The sequence below is a fragment of the Bos mutus genome, chromosome 6 (genome assembly GCF_027580195.1).
Source record: "Bos mutus isolate GX-2022 chromosome 6, NWIPB_WYAK_1.1, whole genome shotgun sequence".
NCBI classification, from domain to species: Eukaryota; Metazoa; Chordata; class Mammalia; order Artiodactyla; family Bovidae; genus Bos; species Bos mutus.
In genome coordinates this window covers 60,075,382-60,102,984 of record NC_091622.1, presented here as the reverse complement: position 1 = coordinate 60,102,984, position 27,603 = coordinate 60,075,382, and the positions used below count along the sequence as shown (strand labels likewise).

The window sequence follows — 27,603 nt, the reverse complement described above, 5'->3', positions numbered from 1 at the left end:
AAGTACTGGAGTTTCAGCTTTAGCATCATTCCCTCCAAAGAAATCCCAGGGCTGATCTCCTTCACAATGGACTGGTTGGATCTCCTTGCAGTCCAAGGGACTCTCAAGAGTCTTCTCCAACACCACAGTTCAAAAGCATCAATTCTTTGGCGCTCAGCCTTCTTCACAGTCCAACTCTCACATCCATACATGACCACTGGAAAAACCATAGCCTTGACTAGACGAACCTTTGTTGGCAAAGTAATGTCTCTGTTTTTGAATATGCTATCTAGGTTGGTCATAACTTTCCTTCCAAGGAGTAAGCGTCTTTAATTTCATGGCTGTAGTCACCATCTGTAGTGATTTTGGAGCCCCAAAAAATAAAGTCTGACACTGTTTCCACTGTTTACCCATCTATTTGCCATGAAGTGGTGGGACCGGATGCCATGATCTTCGTTTTCTGAATGTTGAGCTTTAAGCCAACTTTTTCACTCTCCACTTTCATTTTCATCAAGAGGCTTTTGAGTTCCTTTTCACTTTCTGCCATAAGGGTGGTGTCATCTGCATATCTGAGGTTATTGGTATTTCTCCTGGCAATCTTGATTCCAGTTTGTGTTTCTTCCAGTCCAGCGTTTCTCATGATGTACTCTGCATATAAGTTAAATAAACAGGGTGACAATATACAGCCTTGATGAACTCGTTTTCCTATTTGGAACCAGTCTGTTGTTCCATGTCCAGTTCTAACTGTTGCTTCCTGACCTGCATACAAATTTCTCAAGAGGCAGATCAGGTGGTCTGGTATTCCCATCTCCTTCAGAATTTTCCACAGTTTATTGTGATCCACACAGTCAAAGGCTTTGGCATAGTCAATAAAGCAAAAATAGATGTCTTTCTGGAACTCTCTTGCTTTTTCCATGATCCAGCGGATGTTGTGAATTTGATCTCTGGTTCCTCTGCCTTTTCGAAAACCAGCTTGAACATCAGGAAGTTCACGGTTCACATATTGCTGAAGCCTGGCGTGGAGAATTTTGAGCATTACTTTACTAGGGAAACCCAAAAAGAGTCTTAAAAGCTAACAAATCTCTTCAGTTCCAGGGATGCCAGTTTATAAGCTAAGTGCTAGCTGTAGGTACCTTTGGAAAACATAAACTAGTAATAGAGTTCAACAAAATGTTTACACCACCCGCCTAAGGTTTGTTTGTTTGTTTGTTTGTTTTGGCTGTTCCTTGGCAGGATCCTAGTTCCCTGACCAGGGATCAAACCCGGGCCCACAGCAGTGAAAGCACTGAGTCCTAACCATCGGACCACCAGGGAATTCCCAATAAAATGTTTTCTGCACTAATGTTTCATAGGTATCATAATTTTTAAATAAGGTTTTGAAACTGTGCATAATCATCCCAGAGAAAATGGATTATTTTGGGGTAATACCCCCAAAATCCCAGTGGCTTAAAACAGCAGCGGTTTACTAGCTGCTCACACCATATGTCCATAGAAGGTCAGGGAGAGGCCCTGCCCATAATAGTCCCTCAAGGATCTAGGCTGAGGTGGATATCACTTGGACATGAGCAAAAGGCATGTTGGTTCTTAAAGTTTCCACCTGGCATGGACACATCATTTCCACTCATATTTCATCAGACGAAGCAAGCCATACAGCCATACCTGATTTAAAGGGGCATGGGAAGTGCAGTTCCACCATACTTCTAGGAAAACAGCTGGAATATTTGTGGATGGGCCTAATGTCTACCACACCCTGAGTGGCAGATGGGTGTCTAAAAGCCAAAGCAATTCTGATTATTGGAAACATTCCAATTTAGTACTCTAGAAAAGGGACTTCAATGTCAGTTGGTCAGACTTTGGAGATGGGTAGTAGGTTCTCTCGGAGAAGGCAATGGCACCACACTCCAGTACTCTTTCCTGGAAAATCCCATGGATGGAGGAGCCTGGAAGGCTGAAGTCCATGGGGTCACTGAGGGTCGGACACAACTGAGCGACTTCACTTTCAGTTTTCAGTTTCATGCATTGGAGAAGGAAATGGCAACCCACTTCAGTATTCTTTTTTTTTTTTCTTCTTCTGTTAAAAAAAAAAATCTTTTTTTTTAAATTTTATTTTATTTTTAAACTTTACATAATTGTATTAGTTTTGCCAAATATCAAAATGAATCCGCCACAGGTATACATGTGTTCCCCATCCTGAACCCTCTTTCCTCCTCCCTCCCCATACCATCCCTCTGGGTCGTCCCAGTGCACCAGCCTCAAGCATCCAGTATCGTGCATCGAACCTGGACTGGCGACTCGTTTCATACATGATATTATACATGTTTCAATGCCATTCTCCCAAATCTCCCCACCCTCTCCCTCTCCCACAGAGTCCATAAGACTGATCAGTGTCTCTTTTGCTGTCTCGTACACAGGGTTATTGTTACCATCTTTCTAAATTCCATATATATGCGTTAGTATACTATATTGGTGTTTTTCTTTCTGGCTTACTTATACACAATGGAGTATTACTCAGCCATTAAAAAGAATACATTTGAATCAGTTCTAATGAGATGGATGAAAGTGGAACCCACTCCAGTATTCTTGCCTGGAGAATCCCAGGGACGGGGGAGCCTGGTGGGCTGCCGTCTACGGGGTTGCACAGAGTCGGACACGACTGAAGCGACGCAGCAGCAGCAGCAGAAGTTCTTTAATCTAGATTCTACCTTCACTTTTCATCTCTCTCCCCACATCTGAGACTTTTTATTTTTTTAAGGAACCCCCAGCTAGAGAATTGCATAGAGCTCATTTCTGCCACTCATTTGTGTGCATTTAGGTAAATTACTTAACCAACATTATCAAAGCTCAACTGCCTTACCCATAAAGTCAAATAATAATTGTTCTTACCTTCCAGTGTTTTGAGTATTAAATGATGTGACATTTATAAATTCTGCCTAATATCGATATTAGCTAAATCTTACAAAATGCTTATTAGATGCCAGCCCCTTAGTGATCCCTATATTATGACCCACTTAATTTTCATAACTGTAGGAGGTAAACATTACTTTTACCTCCATTTTATGGATGAGGAAACGGAGGCATAGAGAGTTTAGTAACTTGCCCAGTGGCACACAATCAGCAAGTGGTGAATTAGAAAGGCAACACCTGGCAGTCTGTGCCAGAGACCATTCTCTTGATCTCTGTGCTCAGTGGACTGCCTAGGACATGGTGAATGCTCAAAACATTTTGCTTATTTTTATTTTATGAATATTATTATCATTTATCTAAAATGAAGGCCTATAGTTTTCTCATGGAAAAAGGTTAAAGCCTCTTCTTTCTTGAAAAATGTGATATTTGATAAAAATGCATGACTTCTGCTAATATTATTTACAAAGAGATTAAAAATAAACCCCAGGAGACACCAGGGCATCTTGGTCTCTCTTACTCTCCCTCCCCACTTTCTCTTGGATCACTTGCTCTAGGAGAATCCATCAGCCATGTTGTGAAGATCCATCAGGCTACTCATGTGGGAGAGGAACAGAGGTCTCTGGTCAACAGCCAATAAGAAACTGAGGACTGCCAAAAATCATGTGAGCAAGTGTGGAAGCAGATTTCCCCCCAGCCCAGCCTTTAGATGACTGCAGTCTCAGCTAACAGCTTGACTGAGAACTCATGAGAGACCCGGGCTTCCAGACGCTTGCCCTGCAGAAATGGTGAGACAATACATGTTTGTGATTTTCAGCTGCAAGGGGTCATTTATTACAGAGCAATTCATAGCTAAAATAGATATTGGTACCTGGAAATGGGGTGATGCTATAATAAAAATAAACTTAAAATATTGGAGTGGCTTTTTAAAGAAATTAAGTCCTTTACCTTCCTATATAAATTTTAAAATTAGCTTGTCAATTACTTTATATAAGTATGCTAGGATTTTGGCTGAGATTTCACTGAATCTATAGAACAGCATAGGAGCCATTGCCACCATACCAATACTGATTCCTCCAATCCACAAACTTGGTAATATATCTCTTCATTTAACTAGGTTTTCTGTAACTTTTCTTACTAATATTTTGTAGTTTTAGGTATAAAGCTTTAACACATCTCTCATCATTTTTATTCCTGATATTTTTATGGTATTATATACATTTCTAAAAACCTATCATTATTGGTAAATGTAAGTAATTATTTTTTTGATACTACTGTAATTTAAAATTTTTTTCAATTGCTCATTGCTTGTAAATAGAGATGAAGAAGTTTTAGTGTGTGTGTTAGCCTTGATTCCTATGACCTTTTTACATATCCTTTTTAGTTCTAGTGGCTTTATCTATAATAAATTCAATTAGATTGGCTATATAAATTAGGTCATTTACAAATAAATACAAGTGTTATTTCTTTCTAATCTGAATTTTTTAATATGTTTAACACACATGCATACAAGCAGGTACAACAACATGTGTATGTGTAATTATAGTTGTATTCAATTTGCTAAAATTCTATTAAGAGATTTTATACCTATATTCTCTATTTGATATCAGAGTGATTCTGGCTTCATAAAATTAGTTAGAAAGTTTTTCTTCCTTTTCTATTTTATGAAAAATTTTGTTTAGAAGTTTTACTATTTCTTTTAAAGTTTTAAAAGCTTCACTAGTGGCTTGAAGTTTTCAATTTCTTTAACGTAGATAGGGCTTTTCAAGTTTTCCTTTTCCTTTTGGGTTGGTTTTGGCAATTTTTATCTTTTAAGGAATTCATCCATTTCACCCAGGACATCAAATTTAGTAGCATAAAGTTGTTAATATTCTTTTAATTAACTTGATATTGGTAATTTGTAAATTTTATTTTTCTTTGATCAGTCTAACTAGATGCTTAGAACCCTGGTCTCCTGCATTGTAGGCAGATTCTTTACCATCTGTTCAGTTCAGTTCAGTCACTCAGTCGTGTCTGACTATTTGTGACCCCATGGCCTGCAGCACACCAGGATTCTCTGCCCATCACCAACTCCCTGAGTTCTCAAACTCATGTCCATTGAGTCGGTGATGCCATCCAACCACCTCATCCTGTCATTCCCTTCTCCTCCCGGGTTCAATCTTTCCCAGCATCAGGGTCTTTTCAAATGAGTCAGCTCTTCACATCAGGTGGCCAAAGTATTGGAGTTTCAGCTACATCATCAGCCCTTCCAATGAACATTCAGGACTGATTTCCTTTAGGATGGACTGGTTGGATCTCTTTGCAGTCCAAGGGACTCTCAAGAGTCTCTTCCAACACTACAGTTTAAAGCATCAATTCTTTGGCGCTCAGCTTTCTTTATAGTCCAACTCTTGTATCCATTAATGACGAAAAAACTATAGCTTTGACTAGACGGACCTCTGTTGGCAAAGTAATGTCTCTGCTGTTTAATATCCTGTCCGGGTTGGTCGTAACTTTTCTTCGAAGGAGTAAGTGTCTTTTAATTTCATGGCTGCAGTCACCATCTGCAGTGATTTTGGAGCCCCCCACAATAAAGTCAGCCACTGTTTCCACAGTTTCCCCATCTATTTGCCACAAAGTGATGGGACCAGATGCCATGATCTTAGTTTTCTGAATGTTGAGTTTTAAGTCATCTTTTTCACTCTCCTCTTACACTTTTATGAAGAGGCTCTTTAGTTCTTCTTCGCTTTCTGCCATAAGGGTGGTATCATCTGCATATCTGAGGTTATTGATATTTCTCCCAGCAATCTTGATTCCAGCTTGTGCTTCATCCAGCCCAGCATTTCTCATGATGTACTCTGCATATAAGTTAAATAAGAGGGTGACAATATACAACCTTGACGTACTCCTTTCCCAATTTGGAACCAGTCTGTTGTTCCATGTCCAGTTCTAACTGTTGCTTCCTGACCTGCATATAGGTTTCTCAAGAGGCAGGTCAGGTGGTCTGGTATTCCCATCTCTTTCAGAATTTTCCACAGTTTTTGTGATTCACACAGTCAAAGGCTTTGGCATAGTCAATAAAGCAGAAGTAGATGTTTTTCTGGAGCTCTCTTTTTTGATGATCCAATGGATGTTAGCAATTTGATCTCTGGTTCCTCTGCCTTTTCTAAATCCAACTTGAACATCTGGAAGTTCACAGTTCAAGTACTGTTGAAGCCTGGCTTGGAGAATTTTGAGCATTACTTTGCTAGCATGTGAGATGACTGCAATTGTGCGGTAGTTTGAGCATTCTTTGGCATTGCCTTTCTTTGGGATTGGAATGAAAACTGACCTTTTCCAGTCCTGTGGCCACTGCTGAGTTTTCCAAATTTGCTGGCATATTGAGTGCAGCACTTTCACAGCATCATCTTTTAGGATTTGAAATAGCTCAACTGGAATTCTATCACCTCCACTAGCTTTGTTTGTACTGATGCTTCCTAAGGCCCACTTGACTTTGCATTCCAGGATGTCTGGCTCTAGGTGAGTGATCACACCATCTGAGCCAGCCCTTATTTCAAGGAACCAAGAGTTGTTTCCATTGATTTTTTTCTATTATTTTTTCACTTTCTATTTTATTAATTCTCTTATTTCCTTTCTTCTACTTACCTTGGGCTTAATTTGTTTTTGTTTTTGTTGTTTTATGTTCTGTTTTGTTTTAGCATAAAAGTTTAGATTATTGATGTGAGTCTGTTCCTTTAAAAAAAGTATTTAATGCTGTAAATATTCCTTTAAACACTTAACTGCATCCCATGAATTTTGATATTTTGTATTTGCATTCAAACTATTTTCTAATTTCTCCTAGAAATCACAGAGTATTCAGATCTTTTCTCTTCCTGCTGCTCCCCTAATCAGAAATGGCCAAGTCTTCACCTGTTCAAATCGTGCATTTTTTTCAGAACCGTGCTTCTCCTAGGAAGTCAGCCACTCATAGCCTGAACCCTTTATTTCATTCCCTGTGAGTTTCAGCATGTTCCCAACTCCATCATCCCTAGAGTGGCAGACTTTCCTCTGGGCTTCTGGTCATGTCTGTAATGATATTCTTCTGATCTCCTATAAGTAAGTCATTATTGTTTGCCCAGCTCCATTTAAGTTCTCATGCATAAGGACCATGTTTGAGTACCCTCTTCTATCCCCTGGTAGGGCTTCCCCGGTGGCTCAGATGGTAAAGAATCTGCCTGAATGCAGGAGACTAGAGTCTGATCTCTGGGTTGGGAAAATCCCCTGGAACAGGGAATGGCAATTCATTCCAGTATCCTTGACTGGAGAATTCCATAGACAGAGGAGCCTGGTGGGCTACAGTCCGTGGGGTCACAAACAGTCAGACACGGGTAAGCAACTAACACTTTCCATAGTAGATTTACAATGTTCTGTTAATTTCCAGATCTTTTATATCCTTGCTGATCTTTTGTCTGTTTGTTTTACCCCCAATGGAGAAAGGAGTGTTGAAGACTCCATGTATAATTGTGTATTTGTCTCTTTATCTTTTCACCTCTATCAACTTGTGCTTTGCATATTTTTGATCTTGGATTTTTAGGTAAACACACATCAAGGTTGTTCTATTACTGACAAATCCATCCATTTTTCATTATATAATGTCTTTGTTTAACCTTGGTGATTTTCCTTATTCTGAAGTCTGTGTGTGTGCCAAGTTGCTTCAGTCATGTCCGACTCTTTGTGCCCCTATTGACTATAGCCCACCAGGGGAGTTGGTTGCCACGCCTTCCTCCAGGGGTTTTCCTGACCCAGGGATTGAACCTGTGTCTCTTATGTCTCCCAAACTGGCAGGCAGGTTCTTTACCGCTAGTGCCACCTGGGAAGCCCATTCTGAAGTCTGCTTTATCTTACATAAAAAGTGACAAGTCTAGCTTCTTTTGATGTCATAGAGTAAACTGTGCCCCAAATCCCCCAAATTACATGCTGAAGCACTAACCCCAGTACCTCACAATGTGACTGTATTTTGGAGATAGTGTCTGTAAAGAGGCAATTAAATTTAAATGGAGTCATGTGGGTAGGCATCAATCTGATATGACTAGTGTCCTTATAAGAAGAGGAAGAGACACTGGGCAGGTAGTTACACAGAAGAAAGGTCAAGTGAGGACAGAGAGAGAAGGATGTGATCTATAAGCCAAGAATAAAGGCCTCATGAAGCCTGCTGATACCCTGATCCTGAACTTCCAGTCTCCACAGCTGTAAGGGAAATACATTTCTGTTGTTCAAGCCAACTAATCTTTGATATTTTGTTATGGCAGTGTTAGATAATGTAATAATAAAATAATGTTTGATTAGTGTTTTCATCGTATGTTTTTCCCATTCATTTATTTATATAGTTATCTTTAAATTGGCTTTCTTATATTTAAATAAGCTTCCCAGGTGGCTTAATTGATAAGGAATCTGCCTGCCAATGCAGGAGCCACAGGCTTGATCCCTGGGTTGGGAAGATCTTCTAGAGGAGGAAATGGCAATCCACTCCAGTATTCTTGCCAGGATTGGAGGCCCATGGACAGAGGAGCCTGGTGGGCTACATTCCATGGGATCGCAAAGAGTCAAACACAACAGAAGTGACTGAGCATTCATTCATTCTTGTAGATAACATATAACATATAACTATTTCTATAGCTAATCTGAGAGTAATTGTCTTTTAATTCGAGTCTTTAGAGAACTTATATTTAATATAATTATTCGCATGACTGGACAGGTCCACAATTTTATTATTTTTCCATTTTGGTTCCTTCACCATATTCTTTTGGATTATTTAAATACTTTAAGTATTCTATTTTACTGTATGTATTGTATTTTTAGCAATGTCTCCCTTTCTCTTTTAGTGGTTATTCTGGGAACTGTTAAATGTAAGCAGTGTAAACACACTGGTTAAAAGAAAGAAATTTGTTTATTTTTTCTTTGAGTCTCCCTTTGCAAATTTTAGGAGATTAATATAAATGAGGGACTGTCATCTTAAATGTTATTGGAATTGAGAGCAATAATCCTAACCACACTGGATTTATATAAAGACCAGTCACTTGACAAAGGCAATGTGCTTGACTGGCTTCCTTCATCTCACTGACTTTTTTCAAGATCAAATCCAGGAAAAATAAAGTGGGAACAATGAACTTCTGTACAGGAGTTTTGTCTCAGCTGAACTAGCATCAGGTTTAGGACACTGTAGACTGGGAGTTTGGGATTAGCAGATAGAAACTATTATATGTAAGATGGATAAACAACAGGGTCCTACTGTATAGCTTAGGGAACTATATGCAGTATCCTGTGATAAACCATAATGGAAAAGAATATATAGAAAAGAATGTCTATAGGTGTATAATAGAGTCACTTTGATGTACAGCAGAGGTTGACACAACATTGTAAATCAGCTATATTTCAAAAGCAAAAGTAAAATTAAAAATAGACAATATAAAAATCAAGTCCTCTTTCTAATGTCATTCTCAAATTTGAAAAGATGCATGGGTTTCATGGGCTTACAGTTTAGTAGCTTAGAGAGTAATTTGCTAAAATAAGGAAGTCTTAGAAGGAAATATAATGCATTTATGTATGGGATTATTCAATAAAGCAAAAATTTCAGTTCTCTTCAAATTAATCTATATGAAATATAATATTAATCAAAATTCTAAATGTACTTCATCAAAATGACTTATTTATTATAAATTTTATAAGGAAGGGATATTGTGAGTGAAGGGCTAAGGCAGATTTAATAAAGCAGAAGGAAGAAGAGAAGCCCATCTTGCCAAGTATCGAGATATATTACAATGGTAATAATGCTAAAATTGTGTAATATTAAGCATGGTAATAGAAATATTAACCACTAGGAGGAAATAGAGAGCCTAGGAACAGATCAATGAGATCTTGGTATGATAGAAGTGGCATAATAGACAAGGATTTTTCAAAATATTGCATTAGAACAGTTGGCTCTCTTCTTGTAAAATTATGTTTGTATCTTATACCACATTAGAAAAGAAATTGAAGATTTAAATATAAAAACACAAAACTTGAAATCTTCAGAATATAATAGGGAAAAATATATTTCTTGCCCAGGGATTAAAAAAAATTCTTAAGACTATTTTTGGCCAATCATGTTTTTATTCACAGAAAAAAAAAATAACATTTGAGGAGGCTGGTGGGCCGCAGTCCATGGGGTCGCTAAGAGGTGGACTCGACTGAGCGACTTCACTTTTACTTTTCACTTTCATGCATTGGAGAAGGAAATGGCAACCCACTCCAGTGTTCTTGCCTGGAGAATCCCAGGGATGGGGCAGCCTCATGGGCTGCCGTCTGTGGGGTCGCACAGAGTCGGACACGACTGAAGCGACTTAGCAGCAGCATCCAAGTATATAAGTAGAAATACTTTGAAAACCATAATGTATGTAAGGAGAAACAGGTATATCCCCTGTTTCACTTATTTCCCTTTTTTTCCCCAAGCAAAATGTTCTCTAAGAAAATTCAAAGAATTTAGGCAAAGTTTTTTCTAGTACTTTACTAATTTAGCTCTTTTCTTACAATAAGTTACATGTACATGATGATATAGTCCCCATATCCTCAAAAGTGTTATCTGATTCAATAATTCAAAATTTGATATAACTTCAATGAAACTAAATGTTTTCCTCTCAGTGATAACTTTCTAGATAGGATATGAACTAAAAAAAACAGGTGAAAACTAATAGAATATTAGCTTGCTCCACCTTTCCTGTTTTTGGACTCTATCCTATTCCTCTACTTCTTGAGAACTTTTTTTTTTAATTGAACTCCAGTTGATTTACAGTATTTCAAGTATGCAGCCAAGTGAGTCATATATATACATAATGGAAAGGAATCTGGAAAATAATACACACGTGTGTGTGTGTGCAGTTTGTCCCAGGTGTGTCTTTGCACTGCTTGGAAACTGCAGGGAAAGTTGCTTTTGTGAGCCTGGATATTGGGGCCTGATGGAAAAGTGTAATATACACGTATATATTCTTTTCCAGATTCTTTTTCATTATAGGTTATTGCAAGATATTGAATAAAGGTTCCTGTGCTATACAGCTATACCATGCGTCTTTGTTGTTTATTTTATATATAATAGTATATATCTGTTAATCCCAAATTCCTAATTTATTCTTTCCCCACTTGGGTATTTTATTCCAAGACTATTGCTAGTACACAGGAAGGAAATATATTGTATTTTATCATGTTTACTAGTGTTGTGACTGTGACTTTTTTCCTTTTAATTAAAATATAGCTGATATAAATATTATGTTAGTTTCAGGTGCCTGCAAATTTGATTTTTAACTTTTATAACAAAATAACAACTATTACTTGCAAAACCATTGTCTTAGAAACTATTTTCATGAGAAATCATAACTCATTTCCTTAAAACAAAGACAGAAAGTTCATCCTCAAAGAAAACTCATTTGTCTTCTAAGAATAGCATTTCAGAGGTTCAAAGAAATTAGAGGTGGAAAAATCAATTAGAGCTAATCTACCAGCTTGTCAGAAAGGATTGGTTTCTACAAAATATATTCTAGTTCTTTGTCCAGGTTAATTTTTAAGTGTCTCAAGGGATGGAGCACTTGTTATAGGCCTTTGAAGTCTTTCCTTTTATATAATTGACCTTCCCAAGAACTTTGTTTTTTTCTAATATCTAACCGCCACGTTAGTTATTATTTCTGTGCTATTGCTTTTAACTACCCTTCTTTTTCTTATAGTAATTCCTCTTCTCCCAAATTGCTTTTATACTCTCAGACATCAGTAAGAAGCTAGACTCCATTTAACTTAATGACATAAGTTTACTTATAATAAAAATCTCAAGTCAAACAGATCATTAGGTCTTTTTCTCCATTTTCCCTTATTGTCTGTCTGTCTCTGATACTCTACCCTCCCTGCCTCTTTCCTTCCCTCTCTCCTTTCCTTCCTTTCTTCATTTACTTTCTTTTTGTAGACTGGGCAATGGGGTGCTTAAAAGTGGAAAGTACTTGGCAGGAACAAGTAGAAAACAGAGGAAACAAATTTTTGATCCAGGAGACTATCAATTCCTTTGCAAATTAGCAATATAGTTCTTGTCTATCTCTGGTATGAGCGAAGCATTTTTTCTCTTGTGGTTCTTTTTAGTCTTTCAGCTATCTTTATTTCAGATTTCTTTCTTTCTATTTAATTATGTTTTTATAAATTTAAAATTGAGTATTTTTCCAGACTTGGATGGTATTATATATGTTGTTTCCTTTGAACATGAAGGTGATGGTTTTCCTCCATTTATAAGATTTAAATTCTTGCCTTTATCTGTGTAGACAGTTAGTGTTGAGACATCAGATACTTTGGTACTCTGGACTCAAATTTCTACTGTCTGAAGATAAGCAAAACAAGGATTTTAGAAGGGGTGAGAGGATATCATACAGCCAGTGAAGGAGATTGGCCTAAGAACATAAATTTTTTGTAGACAGAGCCAGTTTAACAAATGCCGGTGTCTGCAGGAACAACTCATGGTAATCTGGAAGAAAGGCAGAGATTAAAAAATGTGATGAATTTTATTGTGTGCTTATGTGCTCATAAATTGAGTTTCTAAGTAAATGAAGAAAGGAAGGAAGGAAGAGAGGGAGGGAAGGAAGGAGGGTGGAGTATCAGAGAGAGACAGACAGACAAAAAGGGAAAATGGAGAGAAAGACCTAATGATCTGTTTGACTTGAGATTTTTATTATAAGTAAACTTATGTCATTAATGTAAAGCCCATCCATTATCATTGTTCAAGAATCATAGAATAAGTGTTTATAAGATTTACTAAATAGTGAAAATTTACAAAGAAATTTAATCAGCTTTATCCTCTTACCAGGAAGCTGTCAGCACTTTAAAAACAAAAACAAAACTTGTAGTGGAATTCCCTAGAAAAAGGACCATGTACTACATTTCACAGAGTGATAACATTTCATTAGATAAGAGCCTAAGATCTGGAACAAGACTTGCAGTCTGGAACAAATTCTGCCTCTGTCTTTTAATAGCTGTGTGACCTTGGAAAAGTGACTTAACTCCCCTGTGTCTGTTTCCTTTGTCATAAAATAGTGATTCAGCCTGAGGGAAAACTGAGTTATAACTTGAGAATAAATGAGTTAAGATTGTAAGGTGCTTAGTTCAGCACCTTAATAAAAGCTAATTTTCCTTCATTCATTAAACAGATATTTATTGTCTTCTATGTGATAAGGCCAGAAATATAAGTTCACAGTATAACAACAAAGAATGATACAACATCTAATTCTATGTATGCATGGGTGTGTGATAAATCACTTCAGTCGTATCCGACTCTTTGTGACCCCATGGACTGTAGCTGGCCAGCCTCCTCTGTCCATGGGATTTTCCAGGCAAGAATACTGGAGTAGGTTGCCATTTCCTTCTCCAAACTGTATGTATGGGGTGCTACAAAAATATATGTCATGCTCTGCAGTCAAGAAGTGAGCAATTAACTATTACTGAAAGAAACTTGGGTCCACTCACCAGCTGCACAGCAAAGCCAATTTAGTGACATCTGGGCTATGGTAAAGGAAAGGATAGCATTTATTTGCAGGGAGCCAAGCAAGGAGTATGGGGGTGGCTCTTGCTCAAAGGATCCGAACTTCCTAGTAGCTTTCAGTGAGGGATTCTGAAAGGCAACATTTGGGGTGAGGGCTGCAGTGTGTGTGTGACTCTTTTCTAATTGGTTGGTGAGATAACAGGGTGATGTTTCCAGAATTGTAATCATCCACCTTCTGGTTCCACCCACCTGAGGGCCACATGCTTATAGTCACCATCCTCCACCTAGGATTTGGGGGAGTGGTCGTCGTTCCTGCAGAACAACTTCAAGATTGTCAGATTGTTATGTATATCCATATTCCTGGAGGAGGAATAGGACTGTTTTATTGCTGAATTATTGTCATTATATTTCTTGCTTAACTGCTTTTCCTTTGTTTCTTCATTCTCTCACTTATGTAATTAGTAACTGCTTGTACCTTTTCTTTGGAACTCATGGAAGGCCTAGGAGTCTGATGCATTTTTGTATAAACAAGAAACAAGGGACTTGGAGGAGCTTTTGTACTTGGGAGGGTCCTGTAGGGTCTTTCTCAGTTTCATCACTTACTGTGCAGTAGACTAAAAAAGAAATCTTGGCCTTTAAGGAAAGAGTATGATTTTGAAAAGTGGACAAGGTGGATGTGTAAAGCAGGGAGTGTAAAGTAATCAACATAAGGAAAGTCACAAAAACATGGAAGTACTGATGTTTGCCAATGAGTGATGAAGCATGAAGAAAGGGGATTCACCATTTTTGATGAATCCTCTATTGCATGAATTTGGTTGTGAGAGGGCCCCACCTCCAATAGGGAGTCTGGAGGGAGGCAAACATTCCCTCTCCCTGCCTTTTGGCTGCTGAGGCATAGGCATGTGACCTTGGATAGTTTCACCTATGAACGTGAATAGGGAGATGGTGATGCTAAGTTGCTGAGACCCTGGAATAGTGGCCACAGCAAGTGGCCAGTGCAGTGGGGCTGTTGGTGACAGAGTGTGCCATAGTCTGGTCTCTGTTACATGCTGCCAGCCTTACATAGATCCTGACCCTTTTCTGAACCAATTCTCCATCTATATGTTGATACAGTGGGCTGCTTGACAACCCTCCTATACTTTTTTTCTGGATAAATTAACTAGATAGAGTTCCTTTTGTTTGCAACCAAGAAGTGTCTTAAACAGTAGAGAATGTCTTTTTTTTTTTTTTATTTGTCATCAGTGTTACCTAAATTTTGTTCAATGAATATCAATTACTTTTGTAATAAAACATTTTTATTTAATGTAAAATCAAATATAAATGTGAAATATAAAAAATCTTGAAAGTAAAAAATTTAATTAGAACGTAAAAAGAGCCACATAATGATAACAGGATAAAATGGATAGATATTAATCATAATAGTAATAATTTTAAGGTAATAATATTGAATGCTTACCTCTGAGCCAGGTGCAACATTATGAGCTTTATCTGCATTATCTGAGTATAATGATAACATTAAGTTGTACATACTATGATTATCAACCTTTTCAGTTAAGAAACTGAGGTTGGGAGAGTGTAAGTCACTGTCCTCAAACCACCTGTGGCATTGTAGTGTAGCCAGGATGTAAACCTGGATAGCCTGAACACAGCATCTATTCTTCTTAACCTATGGCATCATGGATAAGCTAGTCACCAATTTTTCCTAGGAGAGTTGACTAAGCTTTTGTACTGGAGGTAATAAGAAAGATTTTGCCAGGTAAGGAATACATAATAGGGTCAGTTTAGCCTGAGAAGGGAGTGTGCAAGGGCAAAGACAAGAAAGGCCATTACCTGTCCCAGGAATGCCTCAAGGAGCATTGATTGTCAGTGTAGGGGCTGTAGTGGAGGGTGGGGTTTGGAGGTGGGGAAGGGGTGGCTGAAAGGGAGGTTGGTAAGAGGAGTCCAAATAAAGGTTTGAAATGGAATGGAGAGTGATCATGTGAGTCCTTAGGTTTAGTAGTTTTGATCCTGAAGCAACTGAAAGTCATTAGTAGTCTTTAAGAAAGGGAGTGACGTCATCAGCATCTTTTTTTAAGAAGGATCTCTCTGACAGCAGCACAGAGGAAGTACTTGGGATGGGAGTGATGAGTGTCACCAAGGTCAGTTGCAGGATACTGAAACAGTGCATGACAAGTCAATGAGAACAGTGGGAGTGAGACAGAGAGGAGAACCCAGATTTGAGAAAAGTCCCTAAGATGGAAGCAACAGGGTTTGATGACTAATTTGTTGCGGGTGGTTGAGGAGGAAGAATTAAAGATGACTGAGATCTAGTTTGGAAACCTGAGTAATTGGTGATGTTATTAACTGAAATAGGAATGGAAGGAAGGAAGTCTCTGTGAGGCCTACGAGTAGATTTACATGTGTTATTTCATTTAACCCTAAACAAACTGATGATGAAAAGATCAGGATGCTCATTTGCTAGATAGGAAAATAAAGATTCAATGAGGTTGAATAACTTGCCAAGGTCACACAGATGGCAAATAAAAAAGCTGGGATGTGAAATAGAATTTTACTTCAAAGTCATGTCTTTCCGTGTATTCCACACTCTGATAATAATTTTTAGTTTGGAAAAATAGGACTAAAGCTCAGGGGAAGGCTAGATAGAGCTAGAAACATGGTTTGTCTTAGAGTCGGAATGGTGAAGAATGAGGAGAGAGTAAACTCTCACACGATTGGGATAAAGGACTAGAGCAGTACTGTCCAATAACATTTTCTGCAGCGATGGAAATATTTCATGCACTGTCCAATACTGTAGCCATTAGCCCACACTGCTATCGAGCATTGGAAATGGGGCTAATATGACTAAGGAACTGAAATTTTAATTCTAATTTTAATTACTATAAATTAAAAAAGCATATGTGGTTAGTAATGACCATATTGTATAATTTAGGACTAGAGGAACCAGCTACACATGAAGGTAGTTCGTCAGAGGAGAGGCCGTGTTGGTAACACCCCCAAATCATTAGGTATTAGATTATCTGCTTTCTGTCTGTGAGGAAGATTGGTCCTGGGCTTCCCAGGTGGCACCAGTGGTAGAGAACCCACCTGCCAATGAAGGAGAGAAAAAGAGATTGGAGTTTGATCCCTGGGTTGGAAAGATCCCCTGGAGGGCAGGCATGGCAACCCACTCCAGTATTCTTGCCTGGGGAATCCCATGGACAGAGAAACCCGGTCAGCTACAGTCCATGGGGTTGCAGAGCCAGACACGACTGAGCGGCCAAGCACAGCACAGCACACAGCACGCAAGCACACAGGCTGGTCCTAAGACGGGGGACTATAACTCATTAATTAAGAAAGGGCTCCATCCTAACGCAGACCGGTTAATTTTACCAACTCATCTTTGAAAAGAGAGTAAGTGTAATAGTCCACCTCTTCTTTTGTTTCCCTTTTTTTGCTGTACCTCACAGCCTGTGGCTGTCTTAATACCCCTACCAGGGACTGAACCCCCCTTGGCAGTGAAAGTGCAGAGTCCTAACCAACGACTGAACTGGACTGCCAAGGAATTTCTCTTCTCCTGTATGAGACAAAAATCACAATCATTTTCTCTGTATTTACATTTTTCTGTATAGAGTGTTATTTAAGCTCAAGCTCTAGGCAAACACCTGGGTTCAAACTGAAATTCTGCCATTGAATTGATTTGTTGTGTCTTGTGTTAGTTACTTCACATTCTCAGACTTCATTTTTACTACCTGTAACACAAGGATAATAAGTACCTAACTCAGGGGGTAATTGTGAATTAAGTTATATAACCTATGTAAAACCCTTAGCTGTATCGGGCCCTGGTTTAGCACCCAGTTAAGGCTGGCTCTTCTGTAACTAGTACCTTATTGTGATGAGTTTGTACTTTGCACCTCTGTGTTTTGACATTTACTTGACTCTATTTTTGCATAAGTGAAGGTGTTTTCCCAGATCTCTAAATGTCAGAACATTCCAAAAAAGAAATACACATTCATCAAGATAAAAAGGTAGATATGGTTCTGAAAAATTCTTATTGTAGTGTATGAATTTTGCAACTATTTTTGTATTTCACTTTGATTTGTTTTGATAAAATATTTTAAATCAGTACAGTGGAAAATCTTAACTCTGATATTTTGTTGTGATCATTAAAATTCCCTTTGCTTAACCTCAATTTTTCATAAACCACATGATCAAGTGAAGCTACTAGAAGCTGTAAATGTTGACTCAAAAGATTTCTTGATGTTTGGAAGTTCTGAAGAATTTCATACCACTGTAATTGAAGTATTTAATGCCTAGTTATTTAACTTCTATGCAGAGTATATCATGAGAAACGCTGGGCTGGAAGAAGCACAAGCTGGAATCAAGATTGCCAGGAGAAATATCAATAACCTCAGATATGCAGATGACACCACCCTTATGGCAGAAAGGGAAGAGGAACTAAAAAGCCTCTTGATGAAAGTGAAAGAGAGTGAAAAGGTTGGCCTAAAGCTCAACATTCAGAAATCGAAGATCATGGCATCTGGTCCCATCACTTCATGAAAAATAGATGGGGAAACAATGGAAAGAGTGTCAGACTTTATTTTTTGGGGCTCCAAAATCACTACAGATGGTGACTGCAGCCATGAAATTAAGTAAGACGCTTACTCCTTGGAAGGAAAGTTGTGACCAACCTAGATAGCATATTGAAAAGCAGATATATTACTTTGCCAACAAAGGTCCGTCTAGTCAAGGCTATGGTTTTTCTGTGGTCATGTATGGATGTGAGAGTTGGACTGTGAAGAAAGCTAAGTGCCGAAGAATTGATGCTTTTGAACTGTGGTGTTGGAGAAGACTCTTGAGAGTCCCTTGGACTGCAAGGAGATCCAACCAGTCCATTCTAAAGGAGATCAGCCCTGGGTGTTCTTTGGAAGGATGATGCTGAAGCCGAAACTCCAGTACTTTGGCCACCTCATGCGAAGACTTGACTCATTGGAAAAGACCCTGATGCTGGGAGGGATTGGGGGCAGGAGGAGAAGGGGATGACAGAGGATGAGATGGCTGGATGGCATCACCGACTCGATGGACATGAGTTTGAGTGAACTCTGGGAGTTGGTGATGGACAGGGAGGCCTGGCCTGCTGCAATTCATGGGGTCACCAAGAGTCAGATACTACTGAGCGACTGAACTGAACTGAACTGAATGCCTAGTTTCTGGTTATCTTAAAAGTAGTTGGATAGATTGTACAGTGGTTGGATACATCAAGGACTATTTAAAGACCAATGACTTCAGAAGCAGGAATAAGTAATAGGATGTCTTTTGTTGCCACTGATTTTGTACTTTGTAACCTTAGTTCTGCTGAGTAGTTTGTTAAGTAAGGAAAAATCATTTACCTCTTTGGACCACAGAGAGGTCCTCTGTAACATCTAAAAATTGATCCTGACTTGATTCTAGAATGATCTAAGTATCCTTCCAACTAAAATTCCTTGTATCTGCCTTTTCTTCCCCCTTAAAGTCTTAAATGACTTACAGAGGTAATTTTTACTTCCATGCTTTTATAAACATGCTTTTGGAATACTTCATTTCCTTGAAAAACAATTCACTGGCGAGTCAGCATGAAGAAAAAAAAAAAAAAGTCCGCTCACAATAGATACCAAAATTGCACGAGGTGGTGAAACAAAAAATGATTTTCTTAGTAAACTGAAATGATGATACATAGAGAAACCAATTATTTACAAAATGCATGGTGGAAGGCTTTATGTAGCAGAGCTAACGTGCTGTTACACACCAAGTAAGATGGGGGTGGCAGGGCTGGCGGTCAGGGACTTCTCTCCTTATTGCCTGAAAACGGCTATTACTATAAACGTTCCTTTCCATGAGGGAGAAAGAAAATGTGTTGAGAGGCGGACGAAAGAAGCAACCAAGCAAGGTTAAAAGCTCCCCTCCACTTTTCCACCCCGCCTATCCTCTCTGGATATACACAATTAAGGGAATTTCCTCCTGCAGCTACGGAGCGAGCGTTCGGTGGCCGTTTCCACGTCACTATTAGGGCAGCCAGAGATTTTGCTTTTTCTGGCGGTGATTTCCCAACTTCTGCAGGTCCCCTGCGGGTCGCCGAATGTCGCCCTCTACCCGGGGCGAAGCCAAATGGCCAGGAGGCTCGGAAGCCGGGCCCGGGACACAGCGGCCGGGTGAGGGCGCAGGAGCGTTTCCTGCGCGAGCGTGGCCACTGGGCCGGTTTCCGGAAGGCTGATTGCATCAGGTGTGGAGCAGGGCGCCTCCTTGGCCCAACCTGGCGGCCACTGCGCCTGCGTGCGTCGCCCCGCCCCGCCCCGCCGCCGAGGGCTCCACCGCGGGTTTTCCTCTCGTTCTGGAGGAGATCGATCCCGGAGGGGTGGACGGAGATTACCGCTCTGGGATCCCCGAAAGAGGGGATGGCAGGGATGGGTATCCGGGGACCCGCGGGGAGCTGAGTCCGAGGGAATAGAGTACCTGCGGAAAGAGGATCTGCCTGGAAGGCTGATGGTGGTCCCCTGTTGATGGGCGGAGTGGTCTTGGGCTGATTTCCTCTCTTCCTTAGACCAGAAGGACGTAGACTCGAACTAGAGAGCTTTCCGCATTTTCCCAAAGTGGGTTACACCGCGACCGTCGACTACCTGTGTGGTGCACGAACTCCATAGGCAGAACGTGGGGGTTTCAGAGACAGCCCCGAGGATGAGCACGTCCATGGATTTATAGGGAATTCTTGGCGGCAATATTGTTTTTCTTTTGCGGAAGGAGTGACATTAATTGTTGGCCTCCAGATTGGTCTGAGGGAAAGTGTTTATGGGAGAGGTTTGGGGGCGCAAATGCCAGAAACTCCTATTCCGCAAGGCAGCTTTCCTCCACTACTCATTTCTCCCAACCCCATTCTAGACTGCATCAGGGTCCCATTATATACCCTTTACTACACACCTAGTAGATTTCCCTCCTAGCACTCTTCGGGTTTGAAATGACATTTTTGAGTAATTGTTTAATGGATTTCTGTCCACCTCGCTGGTCTAAGCTCTATGAAAGCAGGGGTCTGGGCTTTTTTATTCACGGCTATCCCTAAGCTAACTGTAAGATTTTGTGGGTCCTCAGTAAATTCATGATGTTGAAGGAAAAAAGTAATGCGGGCCCCAACCACATAGAGTCCTCTCATGAAGAATAGGGACCAGTGAGTTTGCTGTTTGAAGGACTGCATTGTGGAGGTTTAGGGAAGAGGATGACAGGAGCAGCCATTACCTTGTAGTTATTAGTCAATTACTTTTAGCATAGTCCTCCTGAGGGAGATAAGAAAGGAGGTAAGAAAGACTTTTGTGTATGTGTGGAGCAGTAGTTCCCAAAGCGTGGTCTTCAGACCAGCATCACCTCGGAAGCCGTTAAAGGTACAGAGGCTTGGGCGCACCACAGACCTACCCATTCCGAGATTCTGTTAAGTAATCTGAGTTTCCATAAACACTCAGGATATTCTGATGGAGGCTCAAGTCTGACAATCACTGCACTGTTGAAGAGCAATCCTAAAGATGCTTTGGGGATGTTATTCAGTGTCTGGGGGCAAAAAACTGATTGCTACTTGGTATTCTTTCTTATCAGGATCTTGCTCGTCTGAGTTTTAGTTAATATTCCTGGAGGGGAAAGGGAGATTATGCTTTCCCTCTCTTGCAGGTGTGTTCCTCCCTTGAGGTGCTCTTGCTGTGATTTTCACATGGAGAAATGGTGTGTGTGTGTTCACGCGCCATATGCCTGGGTTTCTAGATAAGGAGGCAGAAGGAAGGAGAAGGTCTCGCCCACAAAGTTGCAGCTGGATGGGCGTGGGCAGCTCTCATCTGAGGACATTTTCCCGTTATAAGGGGATGCAGACGTGTGGGAGAAAAGACTAGCCAGGGATAAGGTTACCCAACTGCCTTTTGGTGCAGACAGACACCGAGCCACAAGGAGGGGATGCCGGGCTACCTCGCGTTGGGTCTCGACGTTCTGGCCCGCCTTGTCTCCTTGCCATCTTCTCGGATGATTAGGGGACTGTGAGTTCGAAAGGCCCCGAAGGCTCTGCCTGCAGGGGTCGCACTAGGAGCGCGGCCCGCCCCCTCCTCCTCGGCCCCCGCCCCCGGCCCCGCCTTTCTCGGGATCGGCCCCCGCCCGGTCAGGCCCCTCCAGCCTCTCCGCGCAGCCGCCGCCAAAGCCTGGAGAAGTGGAATCTCGCCGGCGCCGCTCCCTGCGCGGGACTGGCGGAGCGGCACTGGGCATGCTCAGTCGCCGGAGCCCGTCCTGGTCTCAAGTAGGAAGCTCGTGCGCTGCTCCCGCAGCTGATCCTGACGCTCCCGGCAGGGCGAGACTGGAGCAGAGCTGCCGGGCGCCGGAGCCGAGGCGAGCGCCGCGTACTGCCGGTGAGCACAGCTTTCTTCCTTGCTTTTACTCTGGATCCCGGGGCGGCCCGGGAGTGCTGGGGAGAGACTCGATCAGCCGCAGCGGCGTGGGGCTAGTGGCGGCGCGTAGCCCGGGCGGCTGCTCCTCTCCTCGCGGCCCCGAGGGCAGCGCGGCCACTGCCACTCGCCCAGCCGCAGCCACAGCTGCAGCAGCTGCCACAGCATCTGCAGCAGGCGTTCGCTGCGGAGTCTCGTGTGTCCCGCTCCCGTGCCGCAGGGCCGGGTGGCACGGCGATTGCGGGCTCACTCCTTGACTCCATCCCTTTGGCTTCTCGGCGCCCTCTTTCCCTCGGCAGCCGGGGCTTGGCAGGGCCTGAGGCGGGGGAGACAGGGTGGGAGGGGGTGCGCCGGGGGGGGGCTGCGGAGGGGAAAAAGCGAGGGTGGGAGCCGGCGGGGAAGAGCGCACACCCCCTTGCCTTGGCACCGGCCTCCGCTGTGCGGCTGGGCTCTCCCTCCACCAGCGGCAGCGCACTCCTGCCGGGAGTTGAAGACCGGGATGGATTCTAGGGGGTTCAGAGCCTAGCCGCTGGGAGATCAAAGGGGGAAAAGTTCATTTCCCTCTCGGAGGCAGGGAGCATTTTAACTAGAAAATGGCTGTGCGAAGGGGACCGAATCAGGAAGCTGATCCTGAAATCCACTTTGCTGCCCGCCGGACAGAATGGAGGGTTGAACCCTAGAAATGACATTTGTGTGTTGAACACATTGCTGGACGGAGGAGGGATGCGGAGTGCCATAGAAACAATCAAAGGTGATCTTGACATCGGCGAAGAGATCTAGAACTGAGGGGTCAGGGGCTAAGGGTCGAAGGACCGCAGGGCCTGAATTAAAAAAAAGCAAAAACCATTGAAGAAATCAGACAGAGTTGTGGCCGTTTTGTGGTCAAGTTCAGGGCAGTTTAGAGCCATGACTGTCCCAGACTGTTTTGGATGGATTGAGTGGTTGGGGAGGGCCAAACACTGAGAGGAGAATAAGGTCAGTGTCAGAAGCTCAGACAAGACTCGGCTCCGTTTTGATTAGAAGTCCCTCAGTCACTGGCTTTACATTGTGCCTGATGACTTAGGTAAAATACTCAAAGGATTCTCTTAAAATGATGCCAGCAATCATATCTGAATTCCAAGAAATGGGGAAACTTTGTGAGGTTGGCATTGGTTTGTTCTTTGTTTTAATGTTTCACTGATTTAAAAAGCAAACAGTGGCATCCTGATCTGTTGTTCTGGATTGGGGGCTCTTAAGTCTTTGGTTTATTTTTCTTGTCATGAATTTATTTTTCACATCTTGTCCTCAAATGGCCATGATAATTAAGAGTGCATTCGGGTAGCTGGGCGTTCAGGAAGGGGGGTTTCTTTATGAAGCCACATTGTGGTGTTTTCAGTTTGTAGCTTGGAAGCAATATTTGTTGAGCAGTTGTTTATGGTAACTTGCAGAGTCCTAGAAATGGCAGTTTTGAAAGGGTGACATTTGTTAAGAGGATGAGGAGCCTCAGGGTTGGGGTGGGGGGCGTCTGGAATGCTGAGAGAACACAGGTGGCGGTAGAGTGCAGTGGGCTGGCAGGCAGAGCACCTGGGGATAACAGATGCAGATCTCAGTAGCTGTCCTTTGGTCATTGGCTAATTATATGACCTCAAAAAATCACTCAGGGACTCCATTGGCTGGGGTCGGTCTAGATATTTGCTCAGAGCGTTTGAGAAGAAATTCTAAAGTTAAGATCCTTTTCCAGGGAACTGGAAAGGAAAGAAATGTTTCTTTCATTCTCTCTTCAAAAGGATGTTAATACAGTTAACTAAGTAATTCACCTGCATGGAGCCAGCACAGTCCCATTTTCTGAAACTTTTGTAAAGTGCTAGTGGAAAAACGCAGGAGCTGAAGTTGAAAAGACTGACTTCTTACAGTTAACTGGAGTAATAAAAATCCTGACTACAAAATCATTTAAGAAAAATCGGCTAAATCGTGGAAGAATCCGCATGTACAAAGATAAAATATTTTAAAACTGTTACTCTTTTTATGTCATGTTTCAAAGTTTGATGACTTTTTTTTTCCCTGCCACCAGAGAAACAACAAAAATCAATTTTTTTTTCTTTTTTTGTTACAGCAGGAATACTGGGAGGCTTGCCATTGTATTGGAACAGTATTATGTTGATTATCCTGATTTTAGGATATCTAAATTTGTCTCTTAAAAGAAATGGGATGTTGTCTGAATACCTTCTTCAGTTTTAAAATATTCAGCACCCTGATTTAGTATAGCCCCTTACACTTTTCATGGGCACAGGACAGACTTTTAGAAAAGTATTGTAAGAAGATATTACTGCTTATGAGGGCGATGCTTATTTTCCTCTCCCAAGTTAAGGAAAGTAGCATTTGTTCATTACTATGTGTCAAGTCTGATATTCAGACTCTTACACATCTTATACGTTGTTATCTCTGACATAAATGTCAGCTTCCCAAGAAAATCCCTCTGAGGAGGTGGACAGTTCATTGCTTGTAAAGCAGTAGAACTTCCGAGTTTTATTTTATATAAGACTGTGTTTAACTGCTTTTATTATTCAATAAGCATTCTCTTGTAAGACATATTTGATTTGTTATTTGGAATTAGATTTGATTGGAACAGCATGTCTTCAGAATGATTTGAATGTTTTTAAGAAGCTTCTATTCAGATTTAAAAACTTTTTTTATGTTCATTTATTTTCAAAAGAGTTGTACTACTAACAAATGAATGTAAGGAAGATATGCCCAGATTACCCATTTTAATTTTACATGTTATTAGCGCATATTCTGGGGCTTCCTGGGTAGCTTAGCTAGTAAAGAATCCTCCTGCAATGCAGGAGACCCTGGTTCGATTCCTGGGTGGGGAAGTTCCCCTGGAGAAGGAATAGGCTACCCACTCCATTATTCTTGGTCTTCCCTGGTAGCTCAGGTGGTAAAGAATCTGCCCACAATGCAAGAGACCTGGGTTTGATCCCTGGGTTAGGAAGATCCCCTGGAGGAGGGCATGGTAACCCACTCCAGTATTCTTGCCTGGAGAATCCCATGGACAGAGGAATCTGGAGGCCTACAGTCCATGGAGTCACAAAGAGTCAGACACAACTGAGTGACTAAGCACAATGCATACTCTGCATGTTGTTACGTGTTGATGGTGTGAAGTAGTTTGTCAGAGTGACAGATGCTCCATAGTAAATGTCTAGTGGCATTTCACAAAAAGACCACCAGCCAGGGAATCCCAAGACTTGCCTTCTGGGCCAGGGTTGTCTGCTACTTAAATTTACTGTGTGACCTTGGGAAACTCAGTTTTCCCATCTGTAAAATGATGGTGTTGCAGTAGAAGGCACCCTCATGGTGTCTTTTGAGCCTTCAGGTCCCAGTCCAGGGGCCTGTGATGCAACCATTTGAAAAGGAGGACTACAGGTGAAGCCTTAGATGAAGCTGATTTTGTTTCACTAAGTCTGGGCTGTCCTGCTTTATGGAATTGTTGTTCAGTTGCTAAGTTGTGTCCAACTTTTTGGGACCCCATGGACGGTAGCCTGTCGGGCTCCTCTGTCCATGAAATTCTCCAGGTAACTGTGGTGGGTAGCCATTCCCTTCTCCAGGGTATATTCCAAACCCAGGGATTGAACCCAGGTCCCCTGCATTGGCAGGAGGATTCTTTATCACTGAGCCACCAGGGAAGCCTACTGTGTGGAATGCCCTTCATTTTGTTGCCCATTTCTTACATCCCTTCTAGTTTTTGTTTGTCAAAGAATGATTGTCATAAAATTAACTCTGTTGGGCTGCAGTTGAGGTAGGAGAAAAGGTAATAATTAGATTTGGGTAGAGCACTTTAGGTATTTGAAATTGTTTTACAGCATCTTCTGAAGAGATTCTGCTCCAGGGCGTGCAGGTGGTCTAAGGAATAAGCCTCTTCAGGGGCTTTAGAGGAGACTATCCTGTGCCTTGGTTGCCAGGGCACCTATATGAACTTTGGGCAAACTTTTCCCATGTCCCTGCCTTGTCTCTTTAGCCTTTGATCAGAGTTGCAGCCCTCGGTCTCTGGAATAAACTGATCATTATCATTTCATGTTAGCACCATCACTGTACTGAGCAGATGCCCATGCTGTAGTACCAGGAATGATGGCTGTCCAAATGTACCTACATCAACTTTTTTTTTTTATAATCTGTGATGGGTCGAAGGAAACCTATCTAATTTGATGTTTGTAATGTACTTCGCTTTTAATATGCTCTCAAAACTCAGCCTCATTAACCTTTAAGTGAGGCAGGTGAAGGGAAGCCAGAGTTGTTGCTGCTGCTGTTGCTAAGTCACTTCAGTCGTGTCAGACTCTGTGTAACCCCATAGACGGCAGCCCACCAGGCTCCCCCGTCCCTGGATTCTCCAGGCAAGAACACTGGAGTGGGTTGTCATTGCCTTCTCCAATGCATGAAAGTGAAAAGTGAAAGTGAAGTCGCTCAGTCGTGTCCAACTCTTAGCAACCCCATGGACTGCAGCCTACCAGGCTCCTCCATCCATGGGATTTTCCAGGCAAGAGTACTGGAATGGGGTGCCATTGCCTTCTCCAGATTTAAATAAGTGATAATAAGTAGATGGTAGATCTAGTGCTTCTGATCATAACTAGGCTCCAGGGCTGCTGGGCCTGTGGTAGGAGTAGGGCAGGAACTGCAAACACCAGATGAGAGCTGGAAGAGAGGCAGTACGGGGGGGGGGCGGGGGGTAGAAAGTCAAGTCATCACAACTTGGCAAGAAGTAAGAAGCCTTGGTCTGTTTCAAGGTATGAGGGGGCATAGGGTGTAGAGTTACAGGAGACATTCCCTCTCAACATAATCTCTTTTTCATAATATTTTACCTGGTCCTCTAAATATTGAACAAATGCTAGGACAGGCATTATTTTTGTAATCAGGAAAAAGTCACAGCATATTATTTATTGGTATGTAAAATGTGTAGATTCATATGGACAGCCCTGGAAAGATAACATGGAAAAAATGAATGGTATGGAATATGAATTAAGGTTTTCCTTTATTGTTTGTTAATTATTTGGTAGTTGTTATAAATAAAGTGAACCATTCTGTCCTTTGCCGCTTGTGGAAGTCTTACAAAATTTTATCTGCTAGGTTATAACTAAAGTTTTTGAAGTGTAACTCTCTCGGAAAGTATGCTTCAGGAATGCTTGAAGTAGGAGGCAGAGCGGTTTTGTTTTGATTTTTCCTTTTCAAGTTGAGTAAAAAGAATGCACTTTTGGAACCGGGCTGGGAGAAGTATGCACTTAGGAGGATGAGGTTGGGGAGAACTTACAGAGCTCCATAGAGCGAAGGCAACGCTGTTGTTGAAGAAGGAAGCCTTGGCATGACTGGTGGTATGGAGTGTAGCGTTTCCCAAACTGCTGCCCTGTGAGTAAGAGTTTAGTTAGTGGAGTGTCTACCATATGCACGTCACAGCGCTAGGGCTGTTGTCTGTTGGTGAGGTTTCCACTCTCCTTATCCGAGTGATAATGATGACCATATAGTGAGTATTTTCCAAGTGTGTTCAACTGAGAAGATCTGTCCTTTTCTCTGAGATTATGCCATTCTGAACTGATGGGAATATTTTTATTTGGCAGCTTAATCATCCATGAAATTGATAAGTCTGGGAATCTGGGCCTGAGATGTAGGGAGCTCTGCCCTCAGGATCAAGTTGACTAGTGGAGGCCAAGACACACTGGAGCTTGTGGGTGAGCTGATGGGGCCTTCCAGGAATGTGGAATCATTGGTACAGACTCAAGGTCCTAGGAGCTGAGAAGAAGTTAATTTCGAAAGTGCTCTGGGAATCAGCAAGTATTTTTGAAT

General features: G+C 41.5%; 1 protein-coding gene across 11 annotated transcripts in view; it reads left to right on the top strand.

Annotated features, from left to right (window-relative positions):
- The first annotated feature begins 21,552 nt into the window (after positions 1 to 21,552).
- Positions 21,553 to 27,603, top strand: part of APBB2 (amyloid beta precursor protein binding family B member 2) — a 381,482-nt gene continuing 375,431 nt past the window's right edge. For 7 of the 11 annotated variants that reach the window (XM_070372315.1, XM_070372311.1, XM_070372314.1 and 4 more), the window contains exon 1: positions 21,554 to 21,759. The gene's annotated coding sequence lies outside the window, so the exon portion shown is untranslated. Of the gene's footprint in view, positions 21,760 to 27,603 lie in introns of all 11 variants that reach the window. The other 4 variants (XM_070372316.1, XM_070372318.1, XM_070372320.1 and 1 more) reach the window with 2 other exon arrangements.